Below are 14,904 nucleotides of genomic sequence, written 5' to 3'. Positions count from 1 at the left end.
ATTCAAACCCAGGCAATGACTTTATGTCGTTTTGCAGCCCTACATTATTCTGCTATCTTCACAAGGTATTTATTAGAGGTTTAATTTTTTTACTCAGGCAACTTTTCACATTAACAATTGTGTCACGGTTATCATAAAGAGGAGACCAAGGCACAGCTTGGTAAACGAACATACTTATTTAATAGAAGAACGAACACTGAGCAATATGAAGTAATACGGCTAGTGAAGAAATATGGCTAGTGCAGAACAGGCAACTAAACATAGAATAACAACCCACAAACTATCCAAGGAATATGGCTACCTAAATATGGTCCCCAATCAGAGACAACGATAAACAGCTGCCTCTGATTGAGAACCAATCTAGGCAACCATAGACATATAAACATCTAGACTAGAAAAACACCTAGACATACAAAAAACCCTAGACAATCAAAAACTACACAAACCACCCCCGTCACACCCTGACCTAACCAAAATAATAAAGAAAACATTGATAACTAAGGTCAGGGCGTGACAAATTGACAGAGAATGTAGCTATAAATGCTAACTGTGTGTGCGTGTGTGTGTGTGTTTGTGTTTGTGTGTGTGTGCAGGATGCAGGTGAAACTCATACTAATGGCATTGTGTGCAGTGGTGTCCTCTTTCAAACAACCACTGAGCACTGAGCTGGATGGCATCTGGGAGGAGTGGAAAACCCAACACAGCAAACAGTATGCCAAGATTACTTAGAGCCTACGGCAAACACAGTATGCCAATCATATGATCATACTAACTTTCACTTAAAGAGGAAATATGCAGAAATCGCTCCACGGTTTCCTGGTTGCTAAAATTCGATTAGTTTGTCCAATGACAGAGAAACACAGAATTATAACACACAGTTCTATGTGAATTTGGTAGCACATAATGTTCTGAGAACCATATGTTTCTTAGAGCTTAGTGAAAGTGTGGTTGTGCTATGGTTATTTTACATACACCTTTCCATAATGTTCTGGGAATGGTGCAGGATAGTTGCTTGGCTTTGAAACATTCACGGCACATTTAAAGAACTTGACAAATTAACTTTATTTTCTTGGAATTTCATTACCTTGACAGAAAGTTTCCTAAAAGTTCAAACATGGTTACATTTAATTGAATGCTAGGAATGTTTTCCAACTGGTTTGACATTGGGAAAGTTCTCAAATAGTTTAGAGAAGGTTAATATAGGCAATTTGAAATGATTTATACTGTACGTTTGATACTTAAGTATATTTAAAACCAAATACTTTTGGACTTTTACTCAAGTAGTATTTTACTGGGTGACTTTCTCTTGAGTAATTTTCTATTAACGTCTTATGGCTGCAGGGGCAGTATTGAGTAGCTTGGATGAAAGGTGTCCAGAGTAAATGGCCTGCTCCTCAGTCCTAGTTGCTAATATATGCATATTATTATTAGTATTGGATATAAAACACTCTGAAGTTTCTAAAACTGTTTGAATGATGTCTGTGAGTATAACAGAACTCATAAGGCAGGCAAACACCTGAGAAGAAATCCAAACAGGATGTGAAAAATCTGAGGTTGGTCGATTTTCTACCCAGGCCCTATTGAACTCACAATGGGATATGGATGAAGTTGCATTTCCTAGGGCTTCCACTAGATGTCAACCTTCTTTAGTTGAATGAGGCTTCTACTGTTTGTGGGGCTGAATAAGAGCTGAATGAGTCAGGTTACTGACAGAGAACCATTTCCTGGTCACGCGTATTTCACATGATATCGACCTGCGTTCCATGGCTTCCTCGAGACAAGGAATTCTCCGGGTGGAACTTAATTGAAGATTTATGATAACAACACCCTAAAGATTGATTCTATACCTAGTTCGAAAGGTTTCTTCGACCTGTAATATAACATTTTGATGTTTATGTCCAAAGTTATGCTGGACCTGCACAAGCGTTTGGATATGTGTACCTAACGCCCTAAAAAAAGGAGCTACTTGGACATAAATAATGGACATTATCGAACAAATCAATTATTTATTGTGGAACTAGGTTTCCTGGGAGTGCATTCTGATGAAGAACATCAAAGGTAAGGGAATATTTATAATGTGATTTCTGGTTTCTTTTGTTTCGGAAAATGTTATTTATTTTTGACTCTCAGATTATTGCATGGTTTGCTTTTTCCGTAAAGTTTTTTTGAAATCTGACACACAAAACATACATGTATTGTGTAACATGAATTCCTATGAGTATAATATGATGAAGATCATCAAATGTTAGTGATTAATTTTATTTGTGCTATTTGTGCTTTTTGTGACTCCTCTCTTTGGCTGAAAAAATGGCTGTGTTTTTTGTGGCTTGGCGGTGACCTAACATAATCGTTTGTGGTGCTTTCGCTGTAAAGCCTATTTGAATTCGGACACTGTGGTGGGATTAACAACAAGATTACATTTAAGACGGTATAGGATACATGTATGTTTGAGGAATTTTAATTGTAAGATTTATGTTGTTTTGAATTTGGCGCCCTGCACTTTCACTGGCTGTTGTCACATCATCCCGTTAACGAGATTGCAGCCCTAAGAAGTTTTAAGGTATCTTTACTTTTACTCAAGTATGGCATTTTTTCCACCACTGCTCCATGCACAGAGAGGACACATGGACATGAATTTGCTTAGGCATTAATTGTGCAAACACATTAATTATTTATTGAGGCTCGGCATCAGTGTGATTCAAACCTATGATTTCGAGTCTCTAACCATGGAATTAGTCCACTGCTCCACCAGGATGGAGCAAGAAAGCCATGTTTTTTTAGTTCATACAAAGCTGTTCATGTGGCCAATTAGTAGCCCCAGCCAACACACCTAACACACTTAACAAGATAGAGGATAAAGAGAGTTTTGTTGACGCTGAGAAAGGAATGTATATGTTTTTAAATAACATTCTTAGAAAGTTCTTTGAACGTTACTACAGTTGTCTTGTGGTGTTTATGGAACATTTTGTTCTGAGAACATGAGGAAATCTGCAGAAAATGTTTTGCTGAAGTACTGAAATTCCCACAGAACAAAGTTTTTTCTTAACTTTCTCTGAACAATTTGAGAACATTACTTTTAATAGAACCATGAGAAAACCGGTAGGAAACGTTATGCTGAAGCATTCAAATTCCCACAGAAGAACGTTGTTTCTTAACGTTCTCGGAACAACTTGAGAAAATTACTTTAAATAGAGCCATGAGGAAACCTGTAGGAAACATTATGCTGAAGTATTGAAATTCCTACAGAAGAAAGTTAATTCGTAAGCAAACCAGGAACACATTTATTATTTTATTTTTTATTTAGGATAGCCAGGGGCACACTCCAACACTCAGACATAATTTACAAACTAAGCATTTGTGTTTAGTGAGTCCGCCAGACCAGAGGCAAAAGGGGTGACTAGTGATGTTCTCTTGATAAGTGCATGAATTTAAACATGTTCCTGTCCTGATAGCCATTCAAAATGTAATGAGTAAAATGTACATTCTTTTCTTTAGGAATGTAGTGAAGTAAAAGTAAAAGTTGTCAAAAATAGTAAAGTAAAGTGCAGATAGCCTAAAAAACTACTTAAGTAGTACTTTAAAGTATTTTACTTGAGTTCTTTATACCACTGGCTTGGAGTTCAAAACAGGTAACCCAAACTAAGCTAGTGTTATTAAAAGTGTTATTCAAACATTCAGTCAAAGTTTTAAGGAAATTATGAAATAACTTACATTTTGTTCAAAACATTCACAACATTTTGAGAATGTTCTCAAAACGTTATTAAATTACATTCAAATAACCTAGAATTTCTATTCTCAGAACGTTAATAAAATCTCCCAGGAAAACTTTCAGGGAACCATTGTAAAATGTTCTCAGAACCTCTCTGCAACCAATAAATTAATATTCCCATAACAGGCTAAATGTTCACTTCTGTTCTCATAATAATAAAAAAAATGTTCAGTTTTACCGGTCAGGAAACGTATGCCTTCATTCCCAGAACCAATGGGAAACCATAAATGTACATTCCCACAACTACCAAGGAACCAAGTGTGCTAGCTGGGTGAAAATGTGACTTAAGTGGACGTTTAGGATGTGTGTATCACCCTTGTGTTAAGATTTTCCCCATAGAGATTAATCGTGACATCAATAACTTGAAGGGCCTTTGACTTGTCTTTATCAGGTGGATGAGGGCTTCAGAAGGATGATCTGGGAGACAAACCAAGGCCTCATCTGTCAACACAACCTAGAGGCAGAAATGGACAAGCACACCTTCACTCTGGGAATGAACAAGTTTGGAGACATGGTAAGACAACCCACAATTGTAATTGGACCAGCAATTGCATGAGCATGAAACATGAATTTAAGAAATATAAATAGGAAAGAGAGCAGCTTTTACAGGTTGTTGTATTATGTCTCAGATAAAGGGGAAGTTCAGTATTTTACAACTTAATATTAAAGAGGAGCTGATCCAAATAAATAACTTCTCTGGTTGAAAAAGGCCTATGTGGCATCAATAATAGTCAGAAACTATTGCCAAAATGGATTAAAATGTGTAAGTAGGATAACTTTGTCATAAAGTCAGTATTTCCAAAACTGAGTTTGTAAGATTTAACGCAACTTGAAATGTTATCACTACAGTGGTATATAGTAGGCCTACCTGTTTCTCCCATTGAAGACACAAGATTTCACAAAACATATATGGCTAGGTAATATTGTGGGAAATACTGTATATGCTGCATTGTAGATATGCAATGAATGACACTCCCTGCCCACATTTGTCCAGACCACAGATGCAGATATATCCACACAATCATTGTTTTAACATTTTAAAAAATATAAAAAAATCAATTTATTTTTTATTTTTTTATTTTAAATATATTTAATCCATTTCTAGAATTAAAGTTGTCCTGACTAAAAAGACAGATTTGATTTTTTGCCAGCCAATTCTAATATTCTTTTGTTAATTCTGTGTCCCAGACAAATAATGAGTACAATGCCTTGCTGACTGTTCATGCTGCTGAGGAGGAGAAAGGCTGGATGGGATCCCCCTCTCTAAGTGGAACTGCAGTCTCTAAGCATCTCCTGAGACATGGGACTGGCGTCAATATGGATATGTGACTCCAGTGAAGAACCAGGTTGAAGAGCAGCCTCTTTCATTTGATCTCTTTCACTTTTGGGTGAATCCTAAATTCCACTTAAGTCTAAATTTCCTTTAGTCTCCCATTGACATCATGCATGACTAAGTAAACATTTGGCTTAACTGGAAGTTAGAATTCTCCCCTTCATTTTTCTGGTATTGTACAGATTGACACTGATATAGAAAGGATTAAAGGAGTGGGTAGTCTAGGTGCCACTTATTAGACACTTTCTCTGCATTTAGAAAAGTGAGAAAACTGTTGAGGTAGTGGCCTGATATGATGTGTAGGGACAGGAGTTTTTCCTGGCCACCTTACTTCTAGGGGATTACTTCAAAGCACAATAGGGGAAATAAAACTTTATTTTATCCAGGGGCGTTGTGGACTTTGCTATGCATTTACTTCTAGGCAATAACTTCAAAGCAAAATAGTAGATATGACAACTATTTTATTTGATCTAGGGGTCTTGTGGATCTTGCTATGCATTTGCTGCAGTCGGAGCCCTGGAGGGCCAGTTGTTCAAGCAGACAGGCACACTGTTGCCTCTGAGTGAGCAGAACCTGGTGGACTGCAGTGGAGACTATCACAATAATGGCTGTGACGGTGGCTTGGCCATGAGGTGTTTTAGTTACGTCTCAGATCATGGGATTATGTCCGAGAGGAAATATCCTTACACTGCAGAGGTACAATACAATATGTTACCATTTGGGTTGCAAAATTCTGGTAACTTTCCCCCAAATTCTCAGGTTTTCCAGAAATCCCAGTTGGAAGATTCTTGGAATCAGGAGGGTGTCATGCCCTGACCTTAGTTATCTTAGTTTTCTTTATTATTTGGTTAGGTCAGGGTGTGACAGAGGGAATAACCATGAAACCAGTAGTTTTTTTAACCATGAAACCAGTTGTGTAGTTTTTGTCTGTTCTAGTTTTTTGTTGTTGTATGTTTATGGGTTTCCTCGTCTAGGTTTTTATATGTCTATGTGTCACGACTTCTGCCGAAGTTGTTGCCTCTCCTTGTTCGGGCGGTGCTCGGCGTTCGACGTCACCGGTCTTCTAGCCATCATTGATTCTTTTTTCATTTTCCATTGGTTTTGTCTTGTCTTCCCACACACCTGTTTTCAATCCCATTCATTACCTGTTGTGAATTTAACCCTCTGTTTCCCCTCATGTCTTTGTCAGAGATTGTTTTATTGTCAGTGTAGTGTGATTGTTGTATAGGTGCGCGTCGGGTCCTCGTACCCGTGTTTGTTTGTTTATGTACATTTAGTGTAGTGCATACTCCGTGGACTTTATTAAAAGACTCCATTTTACACTCCATTTGACTCTCCTGCGCCTGACTTCCCTGCCACCTATTACACCTATGCATGACACTATGGTTGCCTGGATTGGTTCTCAATCAGAGGCAGCTGTTTATCATTGTCTCTGATTGGGGACCATGTTTAGGTAGCCATATTCATTGGGTATTTGGTGGGTTATTGTCTATGTGTAGTTGCCTGTTTCAGCACTCTTGTTATATAGCGTCACGTTTGTTTTGTTCTGTTCACTGTTTTCTCTTCATTAAAGAGTTATGTTCGCTTATCACGCTGTGCCTTGGTCTCCTCTTTATGACGACCGTGACATAGGGAACAACCATAAAACCGGGAATCCTCCAACTGATAATTCTGTAAAAATTTTGGAATTTTGGGAATTATGGAAAGAACATAGAATAGATGAGTGAAAAGCTCACTGTAAAGCTTGAGATTGTCATAATAAACTGTTTTCAGGTGGGCCCTTGTGAATACCAGAATGCAACAAAGGAAGCCTGGTGCAAGGGCTTCAACAGAGTTCTACAAAGATGGTGAGCTCGATGTCACCTATGACTAGATTTTTTTTTTAAATTGAACATTTATTTAACCAGGCAAGTAAGTTAAGAACAAATTATTATTTACAATGACAGCCAGCAGGGAACAGTGGGTTAACTGCCTTGTTCAGGGGCCAAATGACAGATTTTTACCTTGTCAGCTCGAGGATTTGATCCAGCAACCTTTCAGTCACTGGCCTAATGCTCCAACCACTAGGCTACCTGCCGCCCCAAGTATACATGTACATTCCAGTCAAGGGTACACTCTCCAAAAACAGGTAATAGATGATCTCTTTTGAGATTGTAGTAGTTTAATGTTATTACATTGGACTCTTCTGCAAACGTATTACTACAATTTCAGCTGTGAACCATTAAGCAACATATAAGTAAGAAGAGGAAATAGTCCTAGGCTAGAGATACATGTGTGTAATCTTGGGGTGTAATTCATATGTTTGTGTAATTCATACATTGATCTCAATGCATGATTCCAATTTTTGTTTGATTAAGAGCACATTACATTTATTTATAATAAAATACATTCACAGCTAGGGTATCATAAGCTGTGTTGTAAAACCCTTAGTTGCTTTGTCCATTTTTGGACATATAAATTAATGATATATAACCCTTGATTCTTGAAGAATATAACTTATAAATGACTCATGAGTTAGTTCAACTGTCGTAACCCATATGTTGTTTTACTCCAATGTTTGTAAACAATGTACTGTAAGTGTAACAAACACTGTATGGCATCTAAACATGGTAAAAACTATAATTTTGATGTTGTTGTTGGTCAGTCCTTACATCCATTGCTCTGTCTATGAATTTGAGAATGGTTACATTTCTCCAGGCCCATCACTGAGCTTTTAAGGTATGTATTATATCACTCTGTATTCTCACTCTCTCAAGTATTATCAATAGGGACTTGCTTCATAAAGTACTGTAGGTCAAATTTATCCTCCAGTAGACTCCTTTCACAGGTAGTGTGTGTGTGCATGCATTTGCATGTTAGGGACTTGCTTCATGCATGCCTGTAGTAGTTGTAAACAAGACAATTCCTTAACACTACTAGGACGGCTTGGATTGAGTTCCAGTCAGTCATTTGACTCTCATGGTCTGCCAACAGATGGCAGAATTGTCCAGCAGTTGTGCTTTGTCCAGCAGTAGTGCACTGTATCTCAGTGCAAGAGGTGTTACTACAGTCCCTGTTTCAAATCCAGGCTGTATCACATCTGGCCGTGATTGGGAGTCCCACAGGGCAGCGCAGATTTGGCCCAGCGTTGTCCGGGTTTGGCTGGGGTAGGCCCTCATTGTAAATAAGAATTGATTCTTGACTGACTTATCTAGTTAACCCTTGTGTAGTCTTTACATTCAGTATACTCACCTTGTCCCAAGGGTCAAAAATTACCTGCCTTCACTAAACCCCTAAAACAAAGCAGCTAAATAAAATTTTAAACCCCAAATCTATTTTGCATGAAGAAACAACCTGTCATTCATCACAACCTTTGTGAATATCTGGGGTTTCCCTCTTCACAATGCAAAACGACTGCATTTCATCAGTGGACACCACTCGTTTTTATTACAACACACCTGACATAATTATTTTCTTGACTAAAGTTGAGGTTTATTATTATTAATGCTAAAGGTACTGCATAGGTGTAAACATATATTTTTAGCAAGAAATAGCACTTGTATAGCCTAAGAAAGTAGCTGAAATGTGCAGAAATTAGTTTTGAATGCATTTTATTGAAGGGAAACAATAACAGCCTTGAACTCTTTTGGCAACTTAGTGATATGTTCTTATATACTGTACATTGAGGAATTCAACTACAAAATACTAGTCTTCTCCCAATTTTTTAACCATTGCCCCACCCACAAGGTGTATAAACAACAACAATAAATAAGAATAAAATAAGATAATAAATACAAAACAAAAACATGAAGAACATAAATCAATCAACTCTAATTAGCACATGTAGGACAGTATGCAAGTGTGTGTGCATGGACTTTGCAGATGTATATCTTACATGTGCAGCACTTTGGGGGAAATAATTGGCATCTCCTCCTCTTGCCTACCCCAGCTGCAGGCTCAGGTGGATCAGGACAAGATTCATCCCCTTGAACAGCTTTCACAAGCGCTGCATAGGCTGCTGTGTGGGGGAGGCGCTCCCTTCTTTGAATGTATGGGGTTACAAGTGCCTTTCCCAGCTGCTCCAGGAACACTTTTTGTTCCGCTTCTCAGGCATCCAGGTAGGGTTGACCTTGTTCCTTATCATGAAGGCATTGTATGAGAACACATCAATGATGTTATGGAAGAGGACCAGGTGCCAGTGGGCAGTCATCCTTCTGCAGCTGTAAGTTCCAATCACCTTGTCCACGCCTCCTTTGTTGTGCTTGCAGTCCAGGATGATGGCTGGTTTCCTGTCTTCACGATCACTGATCTCAGCTGTTTTGTGCAGTGTGCTCAGGAGGACCACATTCTTGTTCCTCTTTGGGAGGTAGGAAACTAGAGTGGTGGTGGGGGTGAAGGCAAACTTTGATGAGAAGGCCTCTCTCCCTCTTGTTGCAAGGAGTCCAGGGGGGAGCTCAGGCTTGTTCTTTCTAACTGTGCCAACAATGGTGATCTTCCTCTTCAGGAGCTGCTGGCTGAGTTCATAAGAGGTGAAGAATTGTCACATGTGACGTTGTGCCCCCTGAGTCCATCTGTCACATCAAGCACAACCCGCATGCCATGGTTCTTCTCTGGGCCTCCATTGGTCAGCTTCCCTGTGTAGACTTGCATCTTCCAAGCGTAGCTGGATTGTGCGTCACAGGCCACCTATATCTTGATGCCATACTTTGCTGGCTTGCTGGGCATATACTGACGGAAAGGACAGCGACCTTTTGACAAAAGAGATCAATATCAGTAATTAGTATCAGTGTCACAGAAAACAATCACATAAATCAATGATATTACAGCAATACATAATACAATTAACAGTGAAAATCACTTACACATATGTAAGGTTTCAAGATGCTTTTATCTAAACCAAAGTGGATAATTTTAAGATTGTTCTATAGTTTTGGTCTCTTTTATTTAACTAGGCAACAGTGTTTGGCCTACCCTGGCCAAACCCTAATCCGGACGATGCTGGGCCAATTGTGCACCGCCCTATGGGACTCCCAATCACAGCCAGTTGTGATACAGCCTGGAATTGAACCAGGGTCTGTAGTGACACCTCTAGCACTGAGATTTAGTGAAATGACAGCAACGCCATTCAGGAGCCCGGGAGTCTCTATGAGCTTCAATATGAGGTTCTAAACCTAGTGTAACCGATGTGAAAAGGCTAGCTAGTTAGCGGTGGTGTGCCCTAATAGCGTTTCAATCGGTGACGTCACTCGCTCTGAGACCTTGAAGAAGTGGTTTCCCTTGCTCGGCAAGGGCTGCGGCTTTTGTGGAGCAATGGGTAACGATGCTTCGAGGGTGGCTGTTGTCTGTGTGCAGAGGGTCCATGGTTTGAGCCCAAGTAGGGGCGAGGAGAGGGACAGAAGCTATACTGTTACACTAGCATGAAAGTGCATCCTTGTGGCAGTGGTTGAGCAAATTGAAGTGTTTTCTTCCCAGGCGTAATACAGCATTATCGTTGGGATATGAGGCCTGGCCTATGTTAAAAGTGCTTAAAAAGGGGTTAAGCCTGTTCTAAAAGATGCATAAATTGATTCAAAGACAAAAAAAACTATTGTGATTGTGTTTAATTGTCTTTGGGAAAGAAGGATTGAAATGTTTTTTAAAAAGTTGTGGTAATATTTTATTATTAAGTACAAACATTTTTGGTGGCTTAACTTACCCTGCCCTGTGGGTCAACTTGGTATGTTGTGCCAAGAGAATTTTTTTTTTGGACAAGGTATATATTCAAAACAGATTATTTCCAGGGATAAACAACATCCTGAAATATATGTAGATATATATGTAAGAACGAATACTATATTTAATGCTGAAAAGAAAAGTGCTCGACTTACCCCACTCTCCCCTAAAGGTTAAAAACACGTTAAAACTTTTTAGGGGAGATCTCATGGACTAACAGTCCTTGAATCCATAGTTCCATCTATGAATTGGAGAGGGGTTACATTTCTCCAGCTTCTACCAAAAACAAGTGATGGCATAGCTGCCATTTGACTGAAAAACAAATGAAGGACTCTGCCTTTAACGTCATGGCTATTAGCTCTGTAATATGGCGATCGTATTGGACATCCTTTGATGGTGCCCCAAATCAATAAAAAGCAACTTCGCTGTCACAGTACAAGACAGATGCACCAATACACCAGGGATGCTAATTAGCATGAAATGTTAACCGTGTGCAGTCCAACACCAACACTATTTTGTGCTCACTTTAATGAATTCACACACATGCAACTTATTATACATTTTTTGTAATCTCCTTTAGGGGTTTCCATATGGAAGTGCTGTAAATGTTTTATGAAGACTATATGTAAAGTGGAGCCCTTGGGGTGTGTCCCAAATGTCACCTATTCCAATTTTAGTACACTACTGTCGACTAGGGCCCATACGGGGCCTAAACCTATTTGGAATGCAACCTTGTCCAACTCTACAGTTTGTAATCGGTACTCCTGGGAGATAACCGAGCTGAAGCTGTATTTACTCAGCATGTCTGTCAAAACTGGTGCCATCAAAACCACTTGGTTCTTAATACGGGAGACGTGTGCAGAATTCTAACAGTATGATTGTTCCCACCCACGATAGGCAGTGTGCAGTTGCCAACGTGACTGACTGATCGCTGTGTCGAAACACACAAGCGATCCTACAAGCGATGACACAGGAGTTTGAATACACACACACACACACACACACACACACACACACACACACACACACACACACACACACACACACACACACACACACACACACACACACACACACACACACACACACACACACACACACACACACACACACACACACACACACACACACACACACACACACACACACACACACACAGGAGAAGAATGGCACGGGAGGACGTGTGAGATATGAGATGTATTGTTTCACACGTTGTCGTGCCTTTGAAACTATTGCTCTGGACACTGTTGCATGCTGGGAGGATGGAGACGTTCCTAAAAAACATCAGAGGGGGTCTCCCAGGGAGTCAGCGCTTGGTTGGTTGGTGTGTATGACTTTGTGTGTGTGTGTGTGTGTGTGTGTGTGTGTGTGTGTGTGTGTGTGTGTGTGTGTGTGTGTGTGTGTGTGTGTGTGTGTGTGTGTGTGTGTGTGTGTGTGTGTGTGTGTGTGTGTGTGTGTGTGTGTGTGTGTGTTTTGATGCGGTCTACCACCTTGCAATATACAAAACCAACTCTACGGTAAGCATTTGCCAATTAATGATAGAGTCTGCAGAAATTTGGCACAAAATGTGGAAGGAAATACTATTTTATATACACCAGTATTGAACAATGATTGATAATGGCCTGCGACCTCCGGCTGACATTGAGCTTCCCTGATGCTCCATTAGTGCTAGAGGGCTGGTGAGCTGAGTGAGTTTGCCAGCTGGCCCAAAGGGCTTAACTTCCTGTAGGGCATAGCTGACTGTCAGCAAGACAATGTGTGAGAATCCTCCACTACAGTCTCCATATTAGGAACGGCTCATTCTCAGCAGGAGTTGCCTCTGATATGCCTCCTAATATAGACACCTTCCCACAGAGGGTTCTACATGCAACCCAAAAGGGTTATACCTGGAACCAGAAAGGATCCTGCCTTCTCCTAAGGGAACAGCCGAAGAACCCTTTTAGAACCTTTTTTTGTAAAGTGTATAACTGCTTATAACTCTTATGACATGCTTATGACTGCGTTACCCCCGTCTCACCAAGAAGGTTCAGGTAATGTTTTTCCACCACAGCAGATGGATCTTAGTAGAATGAGGCTCTCTCACCTCTCATCTTCACAGTCTAAACATGAAGCCAATCCAAACACAATTAAAACCACGTAGTGTCAAGGGCTGTCCGCATCCATTAAAGTAATCTGTGCAGACTGTGAGGAAACGGACAGAAACGAAGGGTCCCATGCACCGTGCGAGGGTTTTCAGATGACCTGTGCAGCTGCAGGAAAAGCGAAGGCAGGCAAAACTCACTGAAGCGTGAAGAAGAAGGATGTCATATTTTGGAGCCGAGAGGCAATTACCCGCCTGGCTCCAGAACACCAGAACAGTCCTTCTGACCTGGTTGTGTGTTCAGAGTCTCATACTGTATATACACACACTTTTTCAGATGAGAGTCCAAAGCACTTCCTAAGGGGAAGACCTGGTACGTACATAAAGCTTTTTGACAACCGGAAGGCCAAGGAGTTGATGGAGGTGGCCATTTTGGATAAGAGAAAAGATAAACAGACTTGTTAAAGTTATCAAAGCTGACTGAATTGTCCAGGGCAATGTCATACCTAGTGTAATTGAGTGTTGTGTCAACAGTCTTCCAACATTTGTATAAATTGTTTGATATTTCATTGTCCCTAATACGAGTTCCATAAATGTAAGACAAATGTTTATACTGTATGTGAAATCCTTGTATCTTGACTTTATTTATTCTGACAACTATTGTGTCTTATGGGAGTAGGCTGTTCTTTTGATAGGTAAAGCAAGCGTAACATTTTTTGAAAAATCATGTAGTGTTGACACATTGAAGACTCCTGTTTATGGCCTACAATGACTTTAAATAGTGTCAGTAACATAATAAACTGGAACACATGAGTTAGCGAATCCCCAAAGACTGTACTGTGCTTGTAGCATTACTCACACCCAGACGCACACACACACATGCACACACACACACACATTTTACAAAAATCTAGAGTGGATGTATATTGGTCTAAGGATAGAAACTATACCATCAAACACAAATTGGTTTACCGCTAAACATACCCGCATTTTATGGAGATTGAAATTGATTTTCTTAGCCTGGATGCAAGGGACGAGACAATGAAAGTAACCGATTTGTTTTGTGTGAAAAAATGTCAGGTTTTACATACGCATTTAGGTTTGTTGCTGACTTACAGTTATGAGCTCAAAGACGGAAATAATAGAGGGGGTAGCGCCTTTTGGGCAAAGTCTATGTGTAAGTTACTGGAACATTCATGGGTTTATAATTAGTTCTATTAGCTCTTTGACATCTGCAGTGCTTTCAGCAGGTGGGGGATTAGAGAGGGAATTGAAACATAACGTTCATGTACTTTTGTCACACTATGATCTGTTTCATCTGTCTTTGTGCTTGTCTCCACCCCCCACCAGGTGTCTCCCATCTCCCCTCATTATCTCCTGTGTATTTATACCTGTGTTCTCTGTTTGTTTGTCGCCAGTTCGTTTTGTTTGTCAAGCCTACCAGCGTTTTTCCACTTGATCCTGTATTTTCTAAAGTTCCTGTTTTCTAGTTTTCCCGGTTTTGACCATTCTGCCTGTGCTGACCCTGAGCCTGCCTGATGTCCTGTACCTTGTCACACCACACTGGATTATTACCCTCTGCCTGCCCCGACCCTGAGCCTGCCTGCCGTTCTGTATCTTGTCCCACCACACTGGATTATTGACCTCTGCCTGCCCTGACCCTGAGCCTGCCTGCCGTCCTGTACTTTGTCCCACCACACTGGATTATTGACCTCTGCCTGCCCTGACCCTGAGCCTGCCTGCCGTCCTGTACCTTGTCCCACCACACTGGATTATTGACCTCTGCCTGCCCTGACCCTGAGCCTGCCTGCCGTCCTGTACTTTGTCCCACCACACTGGATTATTGACCTCTGCCTGCCCTGACCCTGAGCCTGCCTGCCGTCCTGTACCTTGTCCCACCACACTGGATTATTGACCTCTGCCTGCCCTGGCCCTGAGCCTGCCTGTCCCACCACACCGTCCTGTACGTCCTTTGTCCCACCACACTGGATTATTGACCTCTGCCTGCCCTGACCCTGAGCCTGCCTGCCG

At 40.6% G+C, this 14,904-nt stretch overlaps 1 pseudogene; it reads left to right on the top strand.

Annotated features, from left to right (window-relative positions):
• Nucleotides 1-594: 594 nt before the first annotated feature.
• LOC124004114 lies at nucleotides 595-6,953 on the top strand (annotated as a pseudogene).
• The last annotated feature ends 7,951 nt before the right edge of the window (nucleotides 6,954-14,904 follow it).

Source organism: Oncorhynchus gorbuscha, linkage group LG18, assembly GCF_021184085.1.
Source record: "Oncorhynchus gorbuscha isolate QuinsamMale2020 ecotype Even-year linkage group LG18, OgorEven_v1.0, whole genome shotgun sequence".
Classification (NCBI taxonomy): domain Eukaryota; kingdom Metazoa; phylum Chordata; class Actinopteri; order Salmoniformes; family Salmonidae; genus Oncorhynchus; species Oncorhynchus gorbuscha.
Note: the sequence above shows the minus strand (reverse complement) of the source record. Positions and strands in the feature narration are given on the sequence as shown.